Below are 11,508 nucleotides of genomic sequence, written 5' to 3'. Positions count from 1 at the left end.
TTTTCACAGTCTCAAAACTGTAAGCTTGTAAGCTAAGGCTACTGGAATGCACCTCAACAGTTTCAGGTACTTTCCTCCAGCCACTCCAATGCACCATAAACTAAAAAGGGATATCTATATAGTGTATAAAAATATCTCCAGGATAACTTTTCAATTCTGTTTGAGATTTCTCAGCCACTGAAACTTTATTCTATCCAATTTCTCTCTTGCCCCTTTTGGTCAAGCCCATGATGCCAGGTCCTGGTTCATTCCAGGAGTTCTTCCCCATACTACTTGGGAGATTTATACCCCTGAGAGTCCTGTCCTAAATGGGGCAGGCAGTGAGTCTGCCTGCCAACTTGGCTTGGAAAGAAGCCACATCTGAGCAACAAAAGAGGTTCTCTGGGGGTGACTCAGACATAATTATAAATAGGCTTAGCTTATCCTTTTCAGGAATAAGTTTCATAGGGGTGTTCCCCCAAGATTGAGGGATCAGCCTATTGACTTGGCTGTCCCCACTGATTGCAAGAATATCAGGTATTCTCCAAATGAGGAAGTTGAATATTTCCTCCTCTCTCCCAAGCCCCCAAAGAGGACTTTGCAAATATATATATATTTGCAAAAAAATATATATTTTATTTGCTGCCCAAATTACTCTGGGATATATCATCTCCCTCATTTTTGAAAGACAGTTTGGTAGCTATAGAATTCTTGGCTGGCAATTTTTGCTCTCAACACTCGAAATATATCATCCCACTATCATCTTGGCTCTATGGTTTCCAATGAAAAATTGGCACTTAATCTTATTGAGACTCTTTTGTATGGCACATTATTTCTCTCTTGTAGCTTTTGGAATTTTTTATTTTCAGCATTTTGCAATTTGAATATAATATATTAGTGTGGATCTTTTTGGGTGTATCCTATTTGCAAAGGCATATATATACATGTCTTTCATTAAATTTGGGAATTTTAAAGCCATTGCTTTTTGGCTATTCTGTCTGCTTTTTTCTCTCTTCTCATTTTGGGATTCCCACAGATACATACATTAGTACACCTGATGGTATCCCATAAGATTTTCTTTTAAGTGATGAGAGTTTTTTTTTTTATTGCTGCTTTCAAGGTATTCTCACCTTAGACATTCAGCATTTTTACTATGATGCGTCTGTTTTTTGGATCTCCTTGTATTTATCCTACTTTGAGTCACTGAGATACGTTGATATGTAGGTTTTTGTTTTTCAATAAATTTGGAATGTTTTGGCCATTATTTCTTGGAATATTTTTTTCTTCTCCTTTTCTTCTCTTTCTGATACTGCTATTACATATTTATTGAAGTACTTAATGTCTCCATTTCCTTGGGAGTCTGATCATTTTTCATTATGCTTTTTTCTCTCAGTTCTTAAGTTTCTATATCTATCAACCTGTTTTCTAGTACCTTAATGGTTTCTTCTTCATATCTATTGTTATAAATCTGTAGTGAGTTTTTATTGCAATTATTGTACTTTTCAGTTCCAGAATCTCCATTTGGTGTGTGTGTATGTATATGTATAATTATATATATATAATTTCTAGGTCTATTAATAGTTTCTATATGATGTGACATTGTCATCATACCTTCTTTTACTTCTTTAATAAAACTTTCCTTTGGTTTTGTGAGCATATTAATAAAGCTACATTGAAATCTTTACTTATAAAATTGAACATCTGGTTGCTCTTACAGGCAGTTTCTGTTGTCTTTTTTTTTCTCCCAGTGGATGGGTTATACTTTCTTATTTCTTTGCATGCCTCATGATTTTTTGGAAACTGGACATTTTAGACAATATATTGTAGCAACTCTCCATACTGGTTTCCACCTTACTCCATGGATTGTTAATGTTATTTTTGTTTGTTTAGTATCTAGTTGGATTATTTTAGTGAAATCTGTTTCCCTTTCACAGTGTTAAGACTCATATATTGCTTTGGATATGCCCACAAACATCTGGGATAACAGTTGGACTCTCCTCCATTCTTTCCCTGACCAGATCTATCTGTTAAACTCAACTTTCCAGCTGACTGCTCTACTGTTTTCAATAATGCCCAGGGACATAAACTGTTCTATAAACTAAATCCAATCAATTCTTCCTCCTTTGAAGAAACAGTTTCTGAGGTCAGTGTTTGCTATTTATTCTAATCCCAGAAGGGCTCCTCTTAGTTGTTTTCTTCCCCAGTTCCCTACAGTAACTATTGGGCCTACAGTTTGAGCTGTATCTTTGTTAGTACCATTTATCTCCTCCCAATTGTCTTTCACCACAATTTCCACCATTCTTGATAGTGCCTATAAAGGTAAAATTCATCATACTAGGCAAATGGAGTAACTTCCTTTGGGAGAGGATTAGGAACTACCTGCCTTACAGCCTTCTCACCAAAACACAAGTAAGTGAGGCTTGGATGGAAGAAGGAAGTCCCCATCTCTCTCGACTGCACCTGCATAGGACGTAGCTTGAGAAACAGGCAGCTGAGGGAAAAATTTGGAAACATTGATATCCTGCTCCTCTCAGCAATGAAGCTCTCCTTTTGGGAGTTGAGTGCAGAAGGAGTCCTGTGATCTTGGCTACAGCAGTCTGGAGTGGTATCTTTAGCTTGCTGCATTTGGATGGCAGAAGGAGTAAGTAGCCTTGGTTCAAAAACCACAGACTTTTGCCTTTTCAACCACAGGACAATTTTAAAGAGGCTTTAAATGCAAGAATCCCATATCCAGCCTATTCCCCTCTCCTTGCTCTGGCCCCAGCTCCAGCACTTGCTCTCATCTCATGGAAAGGTCATGGGCTGTGGCCCTGCAGGCAGCCATCCCAAGGTGAACCCAGTGCCCCCAGCTACCCCATGACCTTGCTCTACATGGGAGACCTACACTCCGCCCTGACTACAGCAATGTTCTATAAGAAATTCAGTCCAGCAGGGCCCATCTTCTCCAGATCTGCAAGGACATGCTCACTGGCTGCTCCTTAGCCTCTGGGTTAACTTCCAGTAGCCTGAGAACATGAACGTGCTTTGGACACTATGAATTTTGATGTTATAAAAGGCAAGCCAGTAAGCATTATGTGGTCTCAGTGTGATCCATCACTTCCCAAAAGTGGAGTGGGCAACATATTCATTAAAAATTGGGACAAATTTATTGATAACAGAGCATTGTATGATATATTTTCTGCTTTTGATAACATCCTTCCATATAAGGTGGTTTGTAGTGAAAATTGTCCCAAAGACTATGGATTTGCACATTTTGAGACACAGAAAGCAGCTGAAAGAGCTACTGAAAAAATGAATTGGATGCTTCTAAATGAGAGCAAAATATTTGTTGGACCATTTAAGTCTCATCAGAGAAGTCGACCTTGGAGCTAGGGTAAAAGAGTTCACCAATGTTTACATTAAGAATTTGAGAAGAGGGACTTCCAGAGAAGATGGCAGCTTAGTAAGACGCGCGGGTCTCAGTTCCTCCTCCAGAACAACTACTAAAGAAATAGAAACGGTACAGAACAGCTCCTGGAGCCACGACAGAGACCAAAAAGACAGCGTACCCCATTCTAGAACGGCTGAACCAGCAGGGAGAATCCGCTGCGGTGAGATACCCGAGGGGCGCGCGCTTCCCCGGGCCGGGGTGGCTGGCGGCCGGAGTCCCTCCCTCCCTCCTTCCCAGGCCAGCTGGGAGAATTGGACAGGCGGTCCCCTCAAGCCACGGTGGCCGGCACCCCCCTCCAAGCGTGGCCTCCCAGTCCGGCTGGGAACGTTGGATCGGCACTCCCCCAAGCTGCAGAGGCCGACGCCCCCCCCCACATGCGGATTCCCGGGCCGGCTGGGAGATTTGAATTGGAGCTCCCCCAAGCCGCTTCGGCTGGCGACCCTCCCCCACAGTGAGAATTTTCCAAAGTTAAAGGACCCACAGCACCTTTTACTGGTGGGACCTGCAGACAAACATGTGCCACGAGCGCCACCTACTGGGCAGGATAAGAAAAACAGAACCCAGAGATTTCACAGAAAAATCTTTCAACCTGCTGGGTCCCACACCCAGGGAAATCTGATTAAATGCCCAGATGCCAGCAGAAAATAAGGGATCACGCTAGGAAAATTGAAGATATGGCCCAGTCAAAGGAACAAACCAATAGCTCAAATGAGATACAGGAGCTGAGACAACTAATTCTGAATATACGAACAGAAATGGGAAACCTCTTCAAAAACCAAATCAATAAATTGAGGGAAGACATGAAGAAGACATGGGCTGAACAAAAAGAAGAAATAGAAAGTCTGAAAAAACAAATCACAGAACTTATAGGATTGAAGGACAAAGTAGAAAAAATGGAAAAAATAATGGATACCTACAATGATAGATTTAAAGAGACAGAAGATAGAATTAGTGAACTGGAGGATGGAACATCTGAATTCCAAAAAGAAACAGAAACTATCGGGAAAAGAATGGAAAAAATTTGAGCAGGGGATCAGGGAACTGAACGATAATATGAAGTGCACAAATATACATGTTGTGGGTGTCCCAGAAGGAGAAGAGAAGGGAAAAGGAGGAGAAAAACTAATGGAAGAAATTATCACTGAAAATTTCCCAACTCTTATGAAAGACCTAAAATTACAGATCCAAGAAGTGCAGCGCACCCCAAAGAGATTAGACCCAAATAGGCGTTCTCCAAGACACTTACTAGTTAGAATGTCAGAGGTCAAAGAGAAAGAGAGGATCTTGAAAGCAGCAAGAGAAAAACAATCCATCACATAGAAGGGAAACCCAATAAGACTATGTGTAGATTTCTCAGCAGAAACCATGGAAGCTAGAAGACAGTGGGATGATATATTTAAATTACTAAAAGAGAAAAACTGCCAGCCAAGACTCCTATATCCAGTAAAATTGTCCTTCAAAAATGAGGGAGAAATTAAAACATTTTCAGACAAAAAGTCACTGAGAGAATTTGTGACCAAGAGACCAGCTCTGCAAGAAATACTAAAGGGAGCACTAGAGTCAGATACGAAAAGACAGAAGAGAGAGGTATGGAGAAGAGTGTAGAAAGAAGGAAAATCAGATATGATATATATAATACAAAAGGCAAAATGGTAGAGGAAAATATTATCCAAACAGTAATAACACTAAATGTTAATGGACTGAATTCCCCAATCAAAAGACATAGACTGGCAGAATGATTAAAAAACAGGATCCTTCTATATGCTGTCTACAGGAAACACATCTTAGACCCAAAGATAAACATAGGTTGAAAGTGAAAGGTTGGGAAAAGATATTTCATGCAAATAACAACCAGAAAAGAGCAGGAGTAGCTATACTAATATCCAACAAATTAGACTTCAAACATAAAACAGTTAAAAGAGACAAAGAAGGACACTATCTACTAATAAAAGGAACAATTAAACAAGAAGACATAACAATCATAAATACTTATGCACCGAACCAGAATGCCCCAAAATACGTGAGGAATACACTGCAAACACTGAAAAGGGAAATAGACACATATACCATAATAGTTGGAGACATCAATTCACCACTCTCATCAATGCACAGAACATCTAGACAGAGGATCAATAAAGAAATAGAGAATTTGAATATTACAATAAGTGAGCTAGACTTAACAGACATTTATAGGACATTACATCCCACAACAGCAGGATACACCTTTTTCTCAAGTGCTCATGGATAATTCTTAAAGATAGACCATATGCTGGGTCACAAAGCAAGTCTTAACAAATTTAAAAAGATTGAAATCATACAAAACACTTTCTCGGATCATAAAGGAATAAAGTTGGAAATCAATAATAGGCGGAGTGCCAGAAAACTCACAAATACGTGGAGGCTAAACAACACATTCTTAAACAACGAGTGGGTCAAGGAAGAAATTGCAAGAGAAATTAGTAAATATCTCGAGGCGAATGAAAACGAAAACACAACATATCAAAACCTATGGGACGCAGCAAAGGCAGTGCTAAGAGGGAAATTTATTGCCCTAAGTGCCTATATCAGAAAAGAAGAAAAGGCAAAAATTCAGGAATTAACTGTCCACTTGGAAGAACTGGAGAAAGAACAGCAAACTAACCACAAAGCAAGCAAAAGGAAAGAAATAACAAAGATTAGAGCAGAAATAAATGAAATTGAAAACATGAAAACAACAGAGAAAATCAATAAGACCAGAAGTTGGTTCAATGAGAAAATCAATAAGATTCATGGGCCCTTAGCAAGATTGACAAAAAGATGAAGAGAGAGGACACAAATAAATAAGATCAGAAATGGAAGAGGAGACATAACTACTGACCTCACAGAAATAAAGGAGGTAATAACAGGATACTATGAACAACTTTACGCTAATAAATACAACAATTTAGATGAAATGGACGGGTTCCTGGAAAGGCATGAACAACCAACTTTGACTCAAGAAGAAATAGATGACCTCAACAAACCAATCACAAGCAAAGAAATTGAATCAGTCATTAAAAAGCTTCCCAAAAAGAAAAGTCCAGGACCAGACGGCTTCACATGTGAATTCTACCAAACATTCAAGAAAGAATTAGTACCAACTCTCCTCAAACTCTTCAAAAAAATCGAAGTGGAGGAAAAGCTATCTAATTCATTCTATGAAGCCAACATCACCCTCATACCAAAACCAGGCAAAGATATTACAAAAAAAGAAAACTACAGACCAATCTCTCTAATGAATATAGATGCAAAAATCCTCCACAAAATTCTAGCAAATCGAATCTGATAACACATTAAAAGAATTATACATCATGACCTACTAGGATTCATCCCAGGTATGCAAGGATGGTTCAACATAAGAAAATCAATTAATGTAATACACCATATCAACAAATCAAAGCAGAAAAATCACATGATCCTCTCAATTGATGCAGAGAAGGCATTTGACAAGATACAACATCCTTTCCTGTTGAAAACACTTCAAAAGATAGGAATACAAGGGAACTTCCTTAAAATGATAGAGGGAATATATGAAAAACCCACAGCTAATATCATCCTCAATGGGGAAAAATTGAAAACTTTCCCCCTAAGATCAGGAACAAGACAAGGATGTCCATTATCACCACTATTATTCAACATCGTGTTGGAGGTTCTAGCCAGAGCAATTAGAAAAGAAAAAGAAATACAAGGCATCAAAATTGGAAAGGAAGAAGTAAAACTATCACTGTTTGCAGACGATATGATACTATACGTCAAAAACCCAGAAAAATCCACAACAAAACTACTAGAGCTAATAAATGAGTACAGCAAAGTAGCAGGTTACAAGATCAACATTCAAAAATCTGTAGCATTTCTATACACCAGCAATGAACAAGCTGAGGGGGAAATCAAGAAACGAATCCCATTTACAATTGCAACTAAAAGAATAAAATACTTAGGAATAAATTTAACTAAAGAGACAAAAAACCTATACAAAGAAACTGTTAAAAGAAATCACAGAAGACCTAAATATATGGAAGGGCATACCGTGTTCATGGATTGGAAGACTAAATATAGTTAAGATGTCAATCCTACCTAAATTGATTTACAGATTCAATGCAATACCAATCAAAATCCCAACAACTTATTTTTCAGAAATAGAAAAACCAATAAGCAAATTTATCTGGAAGGGCAGGGTGCCCCGAATTGCTAAAAGTATCTTGAGGTAGAAAAACGAAGCTGGAGGTCTCACGCTGCCGGACTGTAAGGCATATTATGAAGCCACAGTGGTCAAAACAGCATGGTATTGGCATAAAGATAGATATATCGACCAATGGAATCGAATAGAGTGCTCAGATATAGACCCTCTCATCTATGGACATTTGATCTTTGATAAGGCAGTCAAGCCAACTCACCTGGGACAGAACAGTCTCTTCAATAAATGGTGCCTAGAGAACTGGATATCCATATGCAAAAGAATGAAAGAGGACCCGTATCTCACACCTTATACAAAAGTTAACTCAAAATGGATCAAAGATCTAAACATTAGGTCTAAGACCATAAAACAGTTAGAGGAAAATGTTGGGAGATATCTTATGAAACTTACAATTGGAGGTGGTTTTATGGACCTTAAACCTAAAGCAAGAGCACTGAAGAAAGAAAGGAACAAATGGGAGCTCCTCAAAATTAAACACTTTTGTGCATCAAAGAACTTCATCAAGAAAGTAGAAAGACAGCCTACACAATGGGAGACAATATTTGGAAACGACATCTCAGATAAAGGTCTAGTATCCAGAATTTATAAAGAGATTGTTCAACTCAACAACAAAAAGACAGCCAACCCAATTACAAAATGGGAAAAAGACTTGAACAGACACCTCTCAGAAGAGGAAATACAAATGGCCAAAAGGCACATGAAGAGATGCTCAATGTCCCTGGCCATTAGAGAAATGCAAACAAAACCACAATGAGATATCCTCTCACACCCACCAGAATGGTCATTATCAACAAAACAGAAAATGACAAGTGCTGGAGAGGATGCAGAGAAAGAAGCGCACTTATCCATTGTTGGTGGGAATGTCCAATGGTGCAACCACTGTGGAAGGCAGTTTGGCGGTTCCTTAAAAAACTGAATATAGAATTGCCATACGACCCAGCAATACCATTGCTAGGTATCTACTCAAAGGACTTAAGGGCAAAGACACAAACGGACATTTGCACACCAATGTTTATAGCAGCGTTATTTACAATTGCAAAGAGATGAAAACAGCCAAAATGTCCATCAACAGACGAGTGGCTAAACAAACTGTGGTATATACATACAATGGAATATTATGCAGCTTTAAGACAGAATAAACTTATGAAGCATGTAATAACATGGATGGACCTAGAGAACATTATGCTGAGTGAGTCTAGCCAAAAACTAAAGGACAAATACTGTATGGTCCCACTGATGTGAACTGACATTCGAGAATAAACTTGGAATGTCATTGGTAACAGAGACCAGCAGGAGTTAGAAACAGGGTAAGATAATGGGTAATTGGAGCTGAAGGGATACAGACTGTGCAACAGGACTAGATACAAAAACTCAAAACTGGACAGCACAATACTACCTAATTGTAATGTAATTTTGTTAAAACACTGAATGAAGCTGCATCTGAGCTATAGTTTTTTTTTGTCTGTTTGTTTGTTTGTGTTTTTTGTTTTTTTGTTTTTTGTTTTTTTATATATATATTTATTTTTTATTATTATTATTTTTATTTTTCTCTATATTATCATTCTATATCTTTTTCTGTTGTTTTGATAGTTCTTTTCCTAAATCGATGCAAATGTACTAAGAAATGATGATCATACATCTATGTGATGATATTAAGAATTACTGACTGCATATGTAGAATGGGATGATTTCTAAATGTTGTTTTAATTTTTTTAATTAATAATAATAAATAAATAAATAAATAAATAAATAAATGATAGGGGGAACAAATGTTAAATATAAATTTAGTTTGAAGTGCTAGTGGTAAATGAAAGCGAGGGGTAAGGGGTATGGCATGTATAATCTTTTTTTTCTGTTATCATTTTATTTCTTTTTCTGTTGTCTTTTTAATTTTTTTCTAAATAGATGCAAATGTTCTAGAAATGATGAATATGCAACTATGTGATGATATTAAGAATTACTGATTGTATATGTAGAATGGAATGATATCTTAATGTTTTGTTTGTTAATTTTTTTAATTAATAAAAAAATTTAAAAAAAAAAAGAATTTGAGAGTACATGGATGATGAGCTCCTTAAGGATCTCTTTGGCAAATTTGGACCTTCCTTAGAGTGAAAGTAATTATTAGGCACAGGGTCATTAAGGATTCCACAGAAGACAGCAAGTCAAAGATTAACAGATTTATTGAAGGAATAAAGTATGGAGGAAGCAGGTGGGAGAGTGAGAAAAAGAAAGCAGGTAGGAACCTGAAATTGACTCCTGCCTGGGGAGCCAGCAGGAAGAAAAAAGAAGATGGCTCTAGGTCTTTGCTCTGGGAGCTGTGTTTTAAAGGGAAAGTGATGCCAGGAGGGGAGGGTGCCCACTAGGTGGTGTGTTGTCCCTTGATTGGATAGGGGCTTGTTGACTTAGGGTGTGATAGATTGCTGAGGTTTGCTCCTTTGATGTGCAGGTGCATGTATCAGGCAGGGTGAGACACTGGCAGGGGAGAGTGTTATCAGCAGTGCTGTATGGAGGATACAATGCTAGCTAGTGTGGCAATTGGTTCATATCTGGGACTTTGGACTTGCCAAGAATGCTGAGGAGGCGGCTGAGGGAGCTCTACATCAAAAGTTCCTTTTGCTCTTAGTCTGAAATCCAGCAGTAATAACTGATGAAAGCGGAAAATCCAAAGGTTTCGGGTTTGTGATCATTAAAAGGCATGAAGTTGCACATAAAGCTGTGGATGAGATGAGTAGAAAGGAGCTCAATGAAAACAAATTTATGTTGTTAAAGCTCAGGATAAAAGTAGAACAACAGATAGAACTTAAGTCCAAATTTAAACAGATGAAGCAAGATAGGATTACCAGATACCAGGATGTTAACCTTTATGTGAAAAATCTTACTGGTGGCGTTGATGATGAATGTCTCTGGGAAGAGTTTTGTTTTTGTTTTGTTTTTTCATTTGGTATAATGACTACTACAAAGTTATGATGGAGGGCGGTCACAGCAAAGGGTTTGGTTTTGTATGTTTCTCCTTCTCAGAAGAAGCCACTAAAGCAGTTACTAAAATGAATGATAGAAATGTGGCCAGCAAGCCATTGTATGTAGCTTTAGCTCAGTTCAAAGAAGAGGGCTTGGCTCACTTCACTAGCCAGTATATGCAGAGAATGGTAAGTGTACCAGCTGTGCCCAACCCTGCAATCAACCCCTACCAGCCAGCACCTCCTTTAGGTTACTTCATGGCAACTAGTCCACAGACTCACAACTATGTTGCATACTATCCTCCTAGCCAAATTTCTCAACTAAAACCATGTCGTCATTGGAATGCTCAGGGTGCCAGACCTCATTCATCCCAAAATATGGCTGGTGCTATCTGCCCAGACACTTCTAACCACCATTTTGTAGTACGTGACCAGTTTCTTTGCAGGTTCCACAGATTATGTCAACACAGCATGTGTTGCAAATGCATCAACAACAGACAATGGGTTCACATCCTGTAGCTGCTGTTGCAGCTACTCTTGCTGTCTACACTGTTCCACAGTTTAAATATGCTGTGGGAGTCCACAATCCACCACAATATCCTAATGCACAGCCACAAGTTACAATGCAGCAGCTTACTGTTCATTCACAAGATTAGGAACCTTTGACTGCTCCCATGTTGGTATCTGCCCTTCCTCAAGAGCAAAAGGCAGATGTTGGGTAAATGGTTCTTTCCCTTTATTCAAGCTATGCACCCTAGAAGCCATTGCTGGTAAAATCACTGGCATGTTGTTGAAGACTGATAATTCTGAACTTCTTCATATGCTTGAATCTTAAGAGTCTCCCCATTCTAAGGATAAGCTGTGGCCAAGCTAAAGATCCTGTCCAGAAAGCAGTCAACAATGCCACTGGTGTAACAACTGTTTAA

General features: G+C 38.5%; 1 pseudogene; it reads left to right on the top strand.

The window, feature by feature from the left end:
* Positions 1-2,820: 2,820 nt before the first annotated feature.
* LOC143643410 (polyadenylate-binding protein 1-like) lies at positions 2,821-11,508 on the top strand (annotated as a pseudogene).

This window comes from Tamandua tetradactyla, chromosome 8 (genome assembly GCF_023851605.1).
Source record: "Tamandua tetradactyla isolate mTamTet1 chromosome 8, mTamTet1.pri, whole genome shotgun sequence".
Lineage (NCBI taxonomy): Eukaryota > Metazoa > Chordata > Mammalia > Pilosa > Myrmecophagidae > Tamandua > Tamandua tetradactyla.
The sequence above is the reverse complement of the archived record's forward strand: the minus strand, read 5'-3'. Positions and strand labels throughout refer to the sequence as shown.